General features: G+C 49.6%; 1 pseudogene; it reads right to left on the bottom strand.

Moving 5' to 3' along the window:
• Window positions 1–4,147: 4,147 nt before the first annotated feature.
• LOC107113159 lies at window positions 4,148–7,748 on the bottom strand (annotated as a pseudogene).
• Window positions 7,749–16,750: the final 9,002 nt, after the last annotated feature.

Genomic DNA, 16,750 nt, shown 5'->3' with positions numbered 1-16,750 from the left:
GGTTGCGGTGCTCATCTCCATTTCAAAGCCGAAGAGCCAGCGCTGTCCGAAGACGTTTCCGTGGTCATGTGGCCGGCATGACTAAACACCAAGGCACACGGAACGCTGTTACCTTCCCACTGAAGTGGTACCTATTGATCTACTTGCAATTTCTTGCTTTCGAACTGCTAGGTTGGCAGGAGCTGGAACTAGAGACGGGAGCTCACTCCATCATGCGGCACCCGGGTCTCGAACTGCTGAACTACTGACCTTCCACAGCCTGCAGTTCAGCATCTTAACCACTTGAGCCACTGCAGCTCCATTCTCAAGCATATACAAACCCAGAGGTTTAGGGGTGGACTGCCAGTTGGCATCAGGGCGGAGGCACACCATCTGAGGCCATGTGCCTGATGGATATAGACATTGGAAAACAATGCAGACTAATGGAAGGCCTTGGGGGCTGGTCTCAGGTGAAGACAATAGATTACCTGAGCCAATCAGGTGTCCCAGGGGGTGCGGTTGTCAGGAGGGGTATGGCCTGATGTGACGAATGAGCTTCCAGAGAGGCTGAGTCTGGATATAATGAGATTAAGCCAGGTGCTGAATGGTTGGGCTGGGAGTGTCCATTGTGGAACAATAGAGTGGCCTGGCATTGCCCTGGTGCCAGACAAAAGAAGTGATGTTTCCTAATGGCTGCGGTCACACAGAGCATTAAGCACGCTACTGAGACGGATGATAGGCGGATTTTCTGAGCGCGATCACACCGCAACATCTGGGAAGCGTAGAGCTCCCATGGCGAACCCAAGGCTTCCCGCCGAAGATGTGGAGTTAAAAACTAGTACCTCCGAGGTACTAGTTTCCGGAAACCGCAGGGCAAGGGCTGGCGTCTGATCGCGTTTCCGGTGGTAGTCCGTGGCATCCGGCGCCCGCCCATGTCTTGTCGCAAACAGGTCCCCCCCACAAGTCTCCACAGGGTGTGCACAAGCACCCAACGGTGCATGCGCACGAAGAGGAAAGCGAAAGTTCCGTTGCTTCACAGAATCGCGCATGCCATTGGTGAGATCGTGCCGTGCCGCTTCTTTGCCGCACTGCAGGATCATTGTGTGATCGCCACCTCGCCCTTACCCACGGGACCTCGACGGGACTTGTGATTGGGCGGCCGCGCGTTATTTTGCTCCGGGTCAAACTGCCACGCTTCCCCTCCGCATTTTACGGCCCGTGTGACCGGGACCAATGTGTGGCAGGATGAATCTGAATGGGTGACCATTCACTAGACATGGAAAGTTAATGTTGACCTTGATACGTCTGGTATAGGCATAAGAATGCAGATATCTTAGACAAATCTATGGAGAGAGGAATGAGAGGATTATTCCAAAGGTTATTCCTGACATATAGGTAAAACAGGAGAAGGGGATGGAAATATGCAACATACTTCATTCATGACAATAGCCCAGACCAGAGGCTCTTTGTCCCTGCCTGCCTGTACATTTGACATACAAGAGACTCGCCATTTGGTCAGCAGAAGACGCCTGAGGCAAGGGCAGGGACTTGCCCATTCTAGTCCTTTTTGGACTGAGCTGACTGAGTGGGGTTTTTTTTTTGCTTGCATGGAGGGTGCTTGGCCGTGCAGCCAGCCTGAAGAATTCTCTTTGGCCTGAGTTTTCTCAGCCAAGATGGGGTCCTTCTAGCCTCCCAGTAAAGGCCACTGTTTAAGCCTGGCTTCATAGGGCACTGCTTGTGGAGGTTCAGAAGTCATTTTGGGGTGTCTCTCTCTTGGGAAAGACCACCCAGGTTCAGGGCTGAGGATGCTGGCAACACCTGTTTGAAAGAAAGGGGTATGCTGGTATTTTTTTTGTTTTTTGTTAAACTGACAGTTGCAGTGTCCAGTCTACGGTCCTGCAGGGCTGAGGATGCTGGCAACACCTGTTTCAAAGAAAGGGGTATGCTGGTATATATTTTTTTGTTGTTGTTAAACTGACAGTTGCAGGGTCCAGTCTACGGTCCTATTAATTGGGAAACAAAGTTTTAGTCTATCAAAAGTATCGTTTTATTGATCTGGGTGCCGAATTCACCTAGACACAGGTCGTGGGTCCATGTGTCCGTGATATGGTAACACAGCATAAACAGAATAGCCAAGGGAAACAGGAGTTTATATACACACACACACACATATATACACACACATATACACACACACACACACACACATACATACACTACCATCCCTCAGCCTTTTCATTGAACTTGGGCTAACTGTAACTTTTTGTGTCTCCAGTGTGTGTTAGCAGCTCCACCTTTTTAATCTTGAAAAATCAATAGCTCTTTTCCTCTCTCCCTCCAATGCATACTACTTTTGTTTTACACATTTAACTCAATATTTCAAAGCTGAGAGAGACAAACAGACAGGCAATGAAATGAAGAACTCCAGTATTAGAAGATGTCTGATAAGTCCAAATGAAATAGGTGTGTAGAAAGTAATTTCTTGTCACTAGGGATGATTTCTGCCTTGTGTATATGGAATTCATGTGTCTTCGTTTCTGTTCCATTCTCTCTCCCCTTGCTTCAAATGTTCCCCTACAATGTATGCATTTCCCCCCAACATTATTCATGCATCAGTGAATCAGTGTTATGCATTGCAGGGAGGGAACCAGCAAGGGGTTGCAGGGGGTTACCTCATTTCCCCCTCCCCCACTATTTCCTCTTCCCCTTCCCTAAAAGTCCCAACAACACTCCCTTATTTCCCTGCTTCCTTCTCTCCTTCCCACCTACCAGCCAATCTATGTTTATCTGCCCTCCCTTCAGCTTTCCCTCATTCCTTCTCAGGGCTGCCAGCCCGCAGGGGTGAGCAGGGGATCCCCTGATTCCAGGGGCTCCATCCTGCTGCCGGCCACCTGGTTGTTGGGGGGAAGCCCTGCCCCCAACACCCACGGCCGAGTATCACAACCCCGGCATGATGACGTCTCATGGAAGTGACATCGTCATGCCAAGGACATTGCACATGGCGGTGTTGCCCCCCCACTCCCGGGAAGCTCCCTCCCACCCCCTGCCGGCAGACAGAAATGACCTGGCAACCCCACAGCATCTCCCCAGGAAAACTCCAGTCAAGTTGCGTGGAGAAAGCTGAGTCTGGCCCAGTTCGCCCCTGGGAAACCTGGAGGGACTTGTGGGCAATGCTCCCTCTAAGCTGTGGAGTCTCGTGAGCAAAAATTCCACATTGTGAGCTAGTGGCATTAAAGTTGTGAGCGAGTGATTTGGCAACTGCATCGATAAGTTTGCTCTGGAGCCATCCCTTCCTGAGCTAAGACAAAATGTGTGAGTTGGAGGCTAAAAAACTGTGAGGTAGCTCACATCAGGGCTATTTTTGGAGTGCACAGGAACGGAGTTCCGGCTGGCTTCAGAGTTGGCCACGCCCACTATAGCCAAAACCTCTGTGTGCGTGGCTACAGAGGGAAGGCCTGGAGTGCTAACCCCCCGGGGACTCCGAAGCAGGTGGGCCAGGAGGGGCCCTGGAAGATGCCCTGCACGGGGGCGCCTGGGCAAGCCAAGGGAAGGCATGGGGTGTGGCCTAATATGCTAATTATATGTGTGGTCAGGGGTGTGGCCTATTATGCTAATGAGTTCCTGCTGGGCTTTTTCTACAAAAAAAGCCCTGGCTCACATTAACTCAGCTTAGAGGGATCACTGCTTGTGGGGTACCTCACTTTCCTCTGTGTCCCCTCCCCACACTATTTCCACATTCCCCCCTCCCGGCAGCCCGTGTATCCTCACTTTTCCTTGCTTCCTTCTCCCCAGTCCCCAGCTATCTTTTATCTGCCCCCCCTTCAGCTAAATTTATTTACTACATTTCTCTGCAATGCAGCATACATCCTTCTGCTCTCCTCCATTTTAAATTAAGCGGAGAATATGTAACCGGCCCAAGGTCACCCTGTGAGCTTTCATAGCATGTGGGGGGGACTCACACCTGGACCTCCTAGATCCTAGTCTGATACTCTGACCACCACACCACACTGGCTATCGTGGCTGCTGCTGAATTTTAGCAAGCAGCTGAGCCTGGGTGAGTCGTGAAAGTCAGGCTTGGGTGGGGTTAAATGGCAGCCGTGGGTGGGGTTAAAAACTCCTCTAGCACACCCACTGATGCTAAACCTAACTGAGTCCCAGTCCCATAATCTCAGCAACCATAGGCCTGGGAACCTAAATTTGCAGAGAGAACATAGCTTCGCCCTTATGTGAATCTGTAATTATAATCATTTGAAGACAGATTACACATAATATTGAACGGTTCTTTAAAGTCCTGTGTTCTGCTTTCTTTTGATCAGCTGGTAAATGTGACAAATAAGAGTTTTATCTATGTTTAATGAATTCTCCAAAATGGCAATCAAACAATCCATATTGCGAATGCTAAAGAGATTGCCTTAATAAAACCTATTGATGGCATAAGCAATGAGTGCATTTCTTTTTCAGACAACTCCTAAAAAGGGGGAAATGAAATCAAACCAGTTGACTGAACTGTGGGGATATAAAAGGTGGGGATTTCACCATTTCCCCTACCCTTCCCAAAAGACAGAGAGAGATCAAGCATACATACCCAAAACTGGTTTACATACATAACTGGATTTCCCCCCTTGTGACACAGCTACTGACTGAACATTCAAAGTTGCCTGCCTCTATGGTTATTGCTCTGTTTTGAAGGCCCTGACCCTGGATGGCCCAGGCTAGTCTGATCTCATCTGCTCTTGGAAGTTAAGTAGGGTCAGCCCTGGCGAGTGTCTGGCTGGGGGACCCCCAAGGGAGTCCAGGGCTACTACACTGAGGCAGGCCGTGGCAAACCATCTCAGTTCATCTTTTGCCTTGAAAACTCCTGGTCAGGGCTGGCTCGCTTACTAAGCGAACTAGGCATTCGCCTAGAGCGGGCCGGCCCTCAGGGGCACCAAACTGCACCCGCCCGCCCCGCCCCCAGACAGGGCGGCAGCGGCCTCACCTTTGACGACCATCTCCCGGGTGGGCACGGTGGGGCAGCTCCCCTTCGGCAGCAGGGTGCAGAGCAGCACCTCCACCCCCTTGGGCTGGGCCAGGGGCATGGAGAGGAGGCCGAGGGTGTGGCACTTCCAGCAGCACGAGAGGCTGCACAGGGTCTCCCAGGCAGCGTCCAGCGTGGAGCCCGTGGTCTGGGGAGGGGGGCCATCGCCACCGTCCTCCTCCTCCACCCTCTGCTGAATGCCCGGCAGGACATCGCGGCCCGACAGGCCCTGTGGAAGGGCACTGGGTCCCACAGGGTTCCGGCACTGGAGGTTGGGCTCAGGAAAGCAATGGAACAGACAACCCTCCTCCCGGGTTGGTTCAGGAGATCCTCCCAGCTCCGCTCCTGAGTGACTAAGGTGGCGGCAGAGGTCTGGAGAGGCACTTTGCGGAGCGACCCACAAGCGCGCTCCTCTGCCGTCAAAACTGGGAGGCGACGCTGATGACCAGGAACGGACACCCCCCCCAGTCGGCGGAGAAACCCGGCCCCGCCCTCAAGGGGGGATGCTAGTTTCACCTAGGGCGCCAAAAAACCTCAGGCTGGCCCTGCTCCTGGCCATAAATTGGCTGCGACTTAATTGCACTTTGTACTACAGGTTTCGAAGATAGGGCTCAGAGCAACAGGTAATGTTAGGGACCTCGGCTAGTCCAAATGGTAGGTGGCTTCTAAGAGTTTGTGCTTAACTGTTTGTTATAACAACTGAGCATACAGATGAGAGATGAGAGGCAGTAATCCAATACTGACAGCTTGACAAGTTTTTACATTTGGCACTAATGTAGGTTCACTCCCTTGGAGGCTGGAGACATGGAATCCCTCATTTCAAGAGTAATTAAATTATAGTTACCAATAAATATGCTTGCCTTTTTCTATATTATCAAAGAGGTTAGAATTCAAATAACAGGCTCACTGAGCACTGAATAACCTGCAGTGATAACACTTGCATTGAACCTTCCTGTTTTATGTACTGTTTTGCAAGGAGGGAAGGCAGCCTGGAAGAGACCAGTCTCATCAGGGTCAGTGCTTGGATGGGAGCAGGTTTTTCTGCACACTAGGTGAGGCTACCTTCTGGCACTCCCCCCCCGGTGCACCCCCCCAATTTTCAAACATAAATGCATTTTAGGAAGCATGAAAAGCACAAAATTTGAGATTGCTAATTTCTTTTTTGAAAAATAAGCAGAACAAGTAATACAATCTCTGATTTTCTCTCTCAAACAGAAAAACACAAATCACAAAGCATTTTGAAAAATCCTGTTAATTGTGATGTTGAAATTTAAGTCCCTTTAATGTTTCCATTTCAGGCACATCAGAATCTCATTTTGCGTGCCTTTTCTTTAGCAAATGCCACCAATTCCTTCAGGTCAAACGCTGATGCTTCAGCATGTTCAGTTGAAACAGTTGCCAAAACAAAGAGTCTCTTTTGCAGCATTGTTGAGCGTATGTGTGTTTCTGTGATGTTGAATGGTGTGCCTTGGAATCGGACCGAGATCATTCTGTCATTTTTGAGATTGTATCCCAGTACTGCCTTTTGCACTCTCTTGTTGACTATAAAGGCCACACCATTTTTTCTACGAGATTCCTGGCCACAGTAGTAGATATAATGGTCTTCTGAGTTAAATTCGCCCATTCCTGTCCACTTTAGTTCACTGATTCCTAGGATATCGATGTTCAGTCTTGCCATCTCATTTTTGACCACGTCAAGCTTACCTTGATTCATAGATCTTACATTCCAGGTTCCTATGCAGTATTGTTCTTTGCAGCATCGGACTTTCCTTTCACCATCAGACACATCCACAACTGAGCGTCCTTTCGGCTTTGGCCCAGCCGCTTCACTCTTTCTGGAATTACTTGTACTTGCCCTCTGCTCTTCCTCAGTAGCATATTGGACACCTTCCGACCTGAGGGGCTCATCTTCCGGCGTCATATCTTTTAGCCTTTTGATACCGTCCATGGGGTTTTCTTGGCAAACATACTGGAGTGGGTTGCCGGAAGCCAAAAAGGGAATTATGGTGTTGTAGTTGTTGGAATCTCTCGTCAATTGATTGTATGGCCACATCTGGCCCAGTTAAGAAGTCCCCCCTCTCCCACTCACATCCAAGGCCTCTGTTTTCTCCATCCTGACACACAGGGTTGCCAAATCCAACCAGGGGAATTCCTGGAGATTCAGAGACGGTGCCTGCAGGGGACTGGTGGAGAATGCAGAGAAGGATTCCCCCTCAGATCTATGATGCACCATACAGTCCTCCCTCCAAAGCAGCCATTTTCTCCAGGGGAACTGGCCTCTGGTCTGGAGAGCACCCAGGGCCTCCAGGACACACCTGGCATTTGGCAACCCTGGGCCTTGTCCCTCCAGACTGCTTGGGAATTCCCCCCCTGGGGTGGGGGGGCTTGCCACTCCCTGCCATTGGAGTAGATCTCGGTTCCTTAGCCATCCTGCAAGTCGTTGGTCCAGGTGCCCTCATACTTGGCACTGTTGGTGCCACATTCGCACACCCCGTAGTGTCCCTTGAAGCCATGGATCCACTTGCCGTGGTAGACCCACTTGCCTTTGCTCTTGCGCCCAGGTGCCCTGGTAGGTGTTGCCACTGGGCCAGGTGTAGACACCCAGAACCTTGAAGCCGTGGCTCCAGGAGCTGGCGTACTCACCTTGGCCCTTGGGGCCGGTGCAGACGCTGTGGCCGTGTGCCTTGCCCTCCTCCCAGCTGCCACAGTAAGAGCCGCCATCGTCAAAATTGAACCTGCCCCCACTGGACATGAATGTAACGCACCTTGCAGATGTGCCATGGAGAGGAAGAAAAAGAAAGGAGAGGATGAGGAGGAAGGAGAGGAATGGGGGGGGCAGCGGCCGGCTCAAGCAATGTGCCAAAGCCCCAGCGTGGCTGGCATCGGTGTCTGCCACTGGCACATGCTCCGGCGGGAGGGGAGGGGGGGCGGGGGATCAGGATCCTTCTGCTGTGGCGGCGGCAGTACGGCACTTCTGCTGCTGCTTTCCAGGCTGGAGGCGGTGGGCAAGGAGCGGCCGGTCGTCGGGGGGCACCAATCAGTTGCCGCTTTCTCAACTATCCATGGCACTGGAGGGTGGCCAGGGGAGGCCCGGACCGGGAGGAGGAGAAGGAGGGGCAGGAAGAGGCAGAGGCCACATGGTCCGGGGGGGGGGGTCTCTGGCTCCCCTGGCACCCGCCACCTGCTGCTGGGGCAGTGCTGCACTGAATACTCGGTTCCCAGGGTGGCACTTTTGTGCGTGGGGGGACATGAGCTGGGCTCGGCGGCACTGCAGCAGTGGCAGGCTCGGGTGGCTCATGCACTCATGCTGCTCCACTCTCCGGCTCCTTCGCACACACGAGCCCCTACAGCACTCCTGCTCAAGAAGGAAGGCAGGCAGGCAGGAAGGGTGCTCCTCCACTGCCGCCTCCCCACAGACCCCCCCACCCAGTCAGCACCGGGCCGCCTCTCTGCCCAGCGCAGTCCCCCGTTGGGGGCTGTTGCGAAGATGCCCTTTCTGTGGAGGATGGAGGGAGGTGGCTGCTGGGAGTCCTGCCTGGCAGGAACTGCTCTTGCTCTCTCTCTCTCTCACTCTCTCTGGCCTCCTCCCTCCTGTCTCTGTTCCAGCTCCTTGAATTTAAAGGTACAAGAACTGCGTAAAGGCACATTTTCCTCCAGTGGATCTCTGCCTTGGAGACAGGAGGAGACTCAAGACTCACCAGCAGGCCACGTGGGGAAGCAGCTGCCAGCCCGGGGAAATGACCAAGGTATTTTTACAGGCAGCTAGAATCTGTCAGCCCACTGTGGCAAGGGAGGGGCGGAGTGGGGCAGGGGGGTTCATCGGCAGGCCAGCTCTCTTCTGAATGTGGCACTCTAGGCAACTGCATAACTCACCTATATCGACTCACCAGCCCTGAATGGGAGACCACAAGGAAGATTTTACAGAGGAAGGCAATGGCAACCTCCCTCTGCTTCTCACTTGCCTTCAAAGCCCCTTTCTGGGGCAGCCATAAGTTGGTTATGATTTGATGGTCCTTACATACAAACTGTTTTTAAAAGTTGATGTTTAATCACTTTTAAACATTCTTTGCCTTCCATGGGCTCTGACTGGGTGGAAAGACAGCATGTGGTTCCTTTAAATGCCTTCTGGGTGGACTCATTGAAGAAGGTGTTTAAAGGGATGTAGGGGTTCCGGTCGTTCTAGGGTTGTCTTTGAAGCACCGCAGCTTCTCGTAGTTAGAGCAATAAAGGACGGTTGCCTTGGAACAGCCTCAGAAATCAGACAACAACCCTCAAGGGGCTTGGAGCCTGTTTTTATTGAGGCGAACTTCCCAGATCGTGTTACGGCACAGCTGATCTTGGTACACCGTTCACCTCAATCCCTTCCTCCCCGGCTGTCAGCAACTTTACTTTATTAGGTCTCTGAACTTTTGACCTGTGTTGCTCCAAAGCCAATTGTAGGACGTCTGATTGTTCTACGGGGTCCCCCTTTTCCCCTGGTCCACCCCGCTCTCCCCGTTCCTTCTGGAAACCCCGTTTCCGGGGACGGGCTCTGCCAATTGCCTGTCTCTCTATCCCGTTCCCCTGTTTTACAACCTGCTCTGTAACGGGATCTAAGGGGTTGCTTGCATCCCCCCCTTTTCTGATAAGCAGGCTCTCTGGGAGGCTCCTTGGAGCGTCCTGAGCCTGACAAGGGATTGTGATTCCTTTAAATGCCTTCAAAGTTGCACCGCTTGCATGATCCCTTTAAACACCTTTTGTCCATCCATTGCTTTCAATGGAGGATGGGGACACCTTTTTGGAGGAATCATAGAATTGGACCCCCTGTTCCAATCTTTTTGAAATGTTTGAAACAGGGCCCCCAAGCCCCAGATACCCCTGGATTGAGTCTCCATTATACCCTATGGGGACCATTGACTCTAATGGTCCCCATAGGGTATAATGGAACTGGAGGGAAAATGGCAGTCCCAAATATTTACCAAATCCAAATACCATACCAGTGTTGGGATTTGGGAATGTTGAGAAATACCAATATTTTGGGGGTTCAATATACCTGAACCTGGAAAATACTGTGTTGTTCTTTTTTGCAGACCCCTGATATCTACCTAATCGAGTCCCAACACCAGGGAAAATCTAGCATTTGGGGTTACTATAAATGGTCTGTCTTCCCAATGACCTCCCACCCCCAGTCTCAACGGCATTGTCTCGTGAAGACAGGGTTGCTTCATGGGGGACCGATTCATTTGTGTAAATGTTATGGGGTCTTTCAACCGGGTTAATCCTGCTTCCAGTCCAGTTACTACAGCTGGATGGATTAGGTCTCTTCCACACCCCGAGTCAATCAAGGCTTTAACCCACATGTGCGTCCCCAATAAGGGATTAACCAAAGAAACAGTCACGAATAACAGGGAGGGGGGAGTGTTCACCATTCGAGGCGCTTTCCTCGTAGGGTCCTGTCGGGTTGCGCCTTCTACAACAGGACCAGAGGGTTCAATATACCTGAACCTGGAAAATACTGTGTTGTTCTTTTTTGCAGACCCCTGATATCTACCTAATCGAGTCAATTTTGCCTATATACAATCATCAGTAATACAGGAATAGGGGAAGAAACAGTGAAAGGTCAGAAGTGGACAGGTGGAGGCAGTCTTTAGCATTCATTTTTGGAATTTAGATGTGTTTCAGTCTGACAAATCAATTGTCCCTTATGACAGCTGCATTGACAACATATGATTTGTTCTGTGCGGAGTATGGGATGTATGATCCGAGCTGATAGTGATTTTACCTAATTGAGTGCCTGGGTTATTGTCGATTTCAAGCAAGTATCTTAAACAGAGGAGTGATCTGTCATCTGAATTTAAATGTGAGGCTATCCGTTTGGAGGTTTCCCCCCCTTTGTGTTTGAGCTCATATGAGGATCGTAGAGGTGCCTCCCTCCCTTGCTGAGCTTGTGAGCAAGAGCTCCATACTTCTGCCTTGGGCTGCCAGGTTCAGGTTGGGAAATTCCTGGTGGTTTGGGGGTGGAGCCTGAGGAATGCAGGGTTTGCTGAGGGAAGAAACCTCAGCAGGGTATAATGCCATAGAGTCCACCCTCCAAAGTAGTCCAGTTGGCCACTTCCTGGTGGAGCCTGGAGATCTCTCAGAATAACAGCTGATCTCCAGACTACAGAGATCAGTTCCAGATGTGAAAACAGCTGCTTTGGAGGATGGACTCTATGGTATTATATTCCACTGGTGAGGTCTCTCCTCCCCAGCCCCCCTCCCCAGGCTCCACCCCCAAACCTCCAGGAATTCCCCGACCCATAGTTAGTGACCCTAGTTGAAATGGGAAAGAAACGAGAAAGGGCACTTTCATAGATTTCTAATTCCAGCTCTGAAAAGTACGCAGGCGGAGAGTGATTTCAGCAAAGCGTACTTTATTCTATCCAGAACAAGACAACTTTGGCCGACTCGCAGGTCGGCTTATATCCCCCGAGAAACCGCCACCCAAAACACAACCCTACTTCCCTATAGGTTATTTACAGTGGCCGAGAGTCCCATAGGCTCTTGGCCGGGAACCTAGCCCCCTGATCGGAGCGGGCTAGGATCCGCATGGTCCATTGTCTCTTGGAGCGAAGCTCGACGTTTGTCTCTGGACTTGTCTGGACTGGATACATTACAAGCTCTCATTTCCTAGCACTGCTCCTTCTTTGAAATTCTTTGTTAGGCACCTGGATTCTGGATTCTGTAGCCCAGGCGTCTTCTCCTCTCTTCTCACCTAGTCCCTTTTCATCGACCGCCCCCTTCTGTGATCCCAGCAAGTCAGTGAATAGCATCAAAGTCTCCTTAGAAATGGGGAAACTCAATCAATAGTAGCTGTGGTATATTTAGTGTCTACATCACACTGGAGCAGTCTGCTTCCCATTAGCGATATTTGCGTTAGGTGGTTTAGTCCCACAGGATGGAGTCCCTGTTTAGTTAGTTCTGTTTATTGGCCAGAAGTGTAGACTGCATGAGCCAAGCTCCCTTGTTCTGAAACTGGTTATGCCTGTCCCTGTATCTCCGTGCAAATAAATGGATGTTGTTTGGAGCACACCCATATCAGCTATTTCAGAGGGTTGCCATTTCAATTTCAATTTTATTATCTTATGGTCCACAACCAGATCCAGTTAAAAAAACCCAAACATTATTCAGATATTCAAATATACAAGTTAAAAACTCCAGCTAAAATACAGAAATAGAAGATTTTACAATAAATAAATAAATTCATATTATATTAAAAAGAGAAAAATAGATTATAAAACACATAACATAGTATCATAAGTGACAGGGCGAGCCTGAGGTTTTTCGGCACGGGTGGCACCTTGAGGGCGGGGCCAGGTTTCTCCACCAACGGGGGGGTGTGTCCGTTCCTGGTCATCAGTGTCGCCTCCCGGTTTTGACAGCGGAGGAGCGCGCTTGTGGTTCACTCTGCGAAGTGCCTCTCCAGACCTCCGCCGCCGCCTCAGTCACCCAGGAGCAGAGCTGGGAGGATCTCCTGAACCACCCCGGGAGGGGGGAGGGGGGTTGTCTGTTCTGTCGCTCTCCTCAGCCCGGCCTCCAGTGCCGGCACCCCGTGGGACCCCCAGTGCTCTTCCGCAGGGCCTGTCGGGCTGTGATGTCCTGCCGGGCATTCAGGGGAGGGTGTAGGAGGAGAAGGGCAGTGGTGCCAGCGATGGGCCCCCTCCCCAGACCGCGGGCTCCACGCTGGACACTGCCTGGGAGGCCCCGTGCAGCCCCTCATGTCGCTGGGAGTGCCGCACCCTCGGCCTCCTCTCCGTGCCCCTGGCCCAGCCCGAGGGGGTGGAGGTGCTGCTTCAGACCCTGCTGCTGAAGGAGAGCTGCCCCGCCACGCCCTGGAGATGGTCGTCAAAGGTGATGCCACCGCCGCCCTGTCTGGGAGGAGGGATGCTGTTTGGCACCCCTAAGGGTCGACCCGCTCTAGGCGAACACCTAGTTCACCTAGTGAGCGAGCCGGCCCTGATAAGTTACCAGCTGTATAATAGAACTCCTAAAGGAAACTAAGTCAAGGTTCAAAGTGGCAGGACTGAAATTTACTGCACACTTTAATCGCCTGAGTGCAAACTCCAGCAGTTAGCTTAATGATAACTGAAATTTCATCTGTTAATAACTTATCTAAACAAGTCTTGTCTCCCCTACCACAGGACTATCTACAAAGGGGGAAATTGTTTTATCTCGAATTTGTTTATAGAGGGGGCAATGGGGGGGGAATGTCCCATTGTCTCCACCTCTGCTAGGGGCTAAGGGCAAAGCCTCTCTGAATATGCAATCTTCTTATATCTCCCTTCCAAGATCATGGAGGGCAAGGCATTGCATCTGGCCAGTGTAAAAGCCCTCCTGTAAGGGGGGAACTCTAGGGTTTTGTGATATTGGGCCATTGACATGATGTATTTCATCTTCTCAGGGGCCCTGAAGCCCGGAGACTTCATTAAATTGCAGATTTTGCTTGATCAATGGTCCGTGACAAAAGAGCACCTGGTGAAAGACCCATTCTTTCAAGGCTTCCCTCAACCCTAAGAATCTAATTCGGTTGATAAGAATCTTGCATTACAAGGGGAAGAAAGAGGGTTACCATGTTGTTGTGCAGTAGAGCAGTGATGAGAGTCCAGTGCCACCTTGGAGACCAACGGTTGTTTCAGGGTATGAGCTTTCAAGAGTCAGAGCTCCCTTGGTATCTGAGGAAGGGAGTTTTGACTCTCAAATGCTTCCTCCCCAAAAATATTGTTGGTCACTAAGGTGCTACTGGTCTCAAATCTAGCTGTCTCCAGAGCAAGATCCTGAGTGAGGAAACATTGCAGTAGTTAGAGACTCTTCTGCTTAAACTGCATATTTGACATTAAGGTAGCTTACTGTGCAGGAGTTTGTGCTAATAAATTTGAAATATTAATCAAAAAGATTTCATACAAAAGAGTGTACAATATTTGCATAACATATCAAATGCAAGTGAAGACGGTGATCTCCGGAATGTTCTGCCGTTTCGATACAAGTCTTCTTCTGAACAATGATGTATACCTTACAAAGCAGTATTAAAATACTTGTGTCGAAAAGGCAGAACATTCTGAAGATCACCGTCTTCACTTGCATTTGATATGTTATGCAAATATTGTACACTCTTTTGTATGAAATCTTTTTGATTAATATTTCAAATTTATTAGCGCAAACTCCTGCACAGTTTTTTTTGTTACTACTTCAGTCTGTTTATTTATTTATTTATTTACTACTTCAGTCTGTTCAGGGACTGTGGCCACCAGCTTGAGACATTAAGGTAGCTTAGCCAATCACTGTGAGGCTCTACACCAGTATTACAAAATCCCTGCATGTATTGCAGTAGCGATTTGGTACATACTTCCAGTTTTTCATTTCATTGGGACATTCCATGACATAATCCACACAAGGCTCTCCTACTGAGAGAAACTCTTAAGCATCTTTTTCCACAAGCCTATTAATTTTGTTGTTGCTGTTGTTGTTCAGTCGCACAGTCAAGACCGACTCTTTGTGACCCCATGGACAACATCATGCCAAGCCCTCCTGTCTTCCGCCGTCCTCCAATGCAAATGTCTTGTAGGAAGTCCAATTAGGCTACATTCTGGGAAGGTATCAAAATTAAAGTAAATGATATATTTGATACTTCCCGCGAGGTCACCTGTTACCTTAGCATTTTCTCCATCATGGTTGATGTAGCTTGTGTGACATTGTGCACACTGATGTGACATGGCATAAAGGGATGTAACTAGATGTGACAGTTACAACTTAGGAGGAAACCTACTTTGAATCAGATATTCTCCATCAATTTCAGTTCTGGGTATCTGATCTGATTTGCTGAGATCTAGGGGACTGGATAATTTGTAAATGGCAGGTCCTTTCGGGGATCCTTGACAGTCCACAAACAGCCATTCATTTCTGAGCACATCTCCTTTGAGTACATTCAGAGAGAACTTGCTGACAAGTCTCAATGTAACTATTAGCAAGAATAAATCTGGGATCTAGGAGACAAGTGATAGTAAACGAATTAACACAGATTGTGACTGTTGGACCCCTGGGATAGGATGGGGGCTTTTCCTGAGCTGTCAGAAAAGGATCTGGAAAATTTGAAAGCCTGCAGAGATTATTAGAAAAAAAAGCATTGCTTTTATAAGTATGCCACCATCTCATAAGTATCCCATGCTTGGAAGAACTGTTTCAGTCTTTTTCCCCCCTGACCAAAGCTAGTCCTAGTCTTAGTCCTACTGCACTGTCTGTCTAATTACCAAAAAAAATTGTAATCCATCTTGAATCTCAGCAAGAAACATGGGCTAGAAATGAAATCAATCAATAAACATGTGCATCGTTTAAGGATGTAGGGGGAGGAGTTTGGGGCTTGTTGTTTTATCTTTGGTCTTAGCTGAGGATGTTTTAACTATTATTGCAAGCCACTTTGAACCAAGAGGAAAGATGGGATATAAATGACTGAATGAGGGAATGAATGTTTGCAACTGAATTTGTCTCTCTCCGCTTTTCCTCGCTCATGTTTTTCTTACTCTCATCCCTCATCTTGTGGGTTTCTTTCCCCTTACAGTCACTGAAATGTCTGCAATTTCCTTGAGGCTCAGACTCTGTCTATAAAACACCACCGGTATACATTAATATTAATTATTATCACATGTTTTCTGTACTTGGAAGATTTCCACTCCGCCATTCAACTGATGAAGGCTGTTTGCAACAATAATAAAAGCACAAAAAAGCACTAAATGTCAAACTTAAATCAGAATGGTACAGGAGAACAAAAAAGTGTAAGTACAGTAGAAGCAGTAATAATGGTCCCAAGACAATGAAAGTTCAAAGACAGCCAGCACAGTGAAGTGGTTAGAATGTTAGAATGGAGACACCACAGTTCAAATCCCTACCCTGCTATGACCCTTGCAAGGGGACTTTGGCCCAGTCACTCATTCTCAGCCTAACCTACCTCACAAGATTGTTGTATGGATAAATTAGAGAAGGGGGAAAAGATGTACACTGTCTTGAGTTCCTCAGAGGAAGGGGAGGATAAAAAATGTACTAAATCAACAAATAAATAATTTAAAAAAGGCAGGTGACAACAGAATGAAACCTGTAGAGTTTTCAAGGCAAGAGATGAACAGAGGTGGTTTGCAACCGCCTGCCTCTGTGTAGCAACACTGGACTTCCTTGGCGGTCTCCCAAGTACTAATCAGGGCCGATCCTGCTTAGCTTCCAAGATCTGATTAGATAAGGGTCAGGTCATTATGGGTTATACTAGATCTAAATTGTTTAAAGAAACCATTCCTGGAAAATGGGGTCACCAGCTCCAGGTTGGGAAATATCTGGAAATGGGGGGGGGGGCTAGGGCCTCGCAACCAATTGGTGGGGGGGCTTACTGGGAGCAGGAGGGAGGTCTAGCTGTGACCCAGAAGTGACATCATCACACAGCAACATCAGGGCAATGGTCTGGTATTTCGGCAAAAACTCTGGTCAATGTGGCTTCTAACATAGAGGTTTTGCCCAAATACCAGGGCATCACCCTGACATCACTGACGTGATGGCATTAGGGTTGCCAAGTCGTTGTAGTCGCCGCAGCGGGGACCATCGGAGGGAAAACCAAAGAGTTTCCCCCCCGGTGGTTGTGGCCCCGCCCCAGCATGCTCGGCGTCCTAACGTCACTTCCTGGTGGGGTTCCCCCCGGGGCCCGATCCGCCGCGTTTCCCCGCCCCCCGGGGGGACTTGGCAGCCCTAGATGGCATCACT

Source organism: Gekko japonicus, unplaced genomic scaffold, assembly GCF_001447785.1.
Source record: "Gekko japonicus isolate JY-2015 unplaced genomic scaffold, Gekko_japonicus_V1.1 scaffold1493, whole genome shotgun sequence".
In the NCBI taxonomy this organism is placed as follows: Eukaryota; Metazoa; Chordata; class Lepidosauria; order Squamata; family Gekkonidae; genus Gekko; species Gekko japonicus.
The sequence above is the reverse complement of the archived record's forward strand: the minus strand, read 5'-3'. Positions and strand labels throughout refer to the sequence as shown.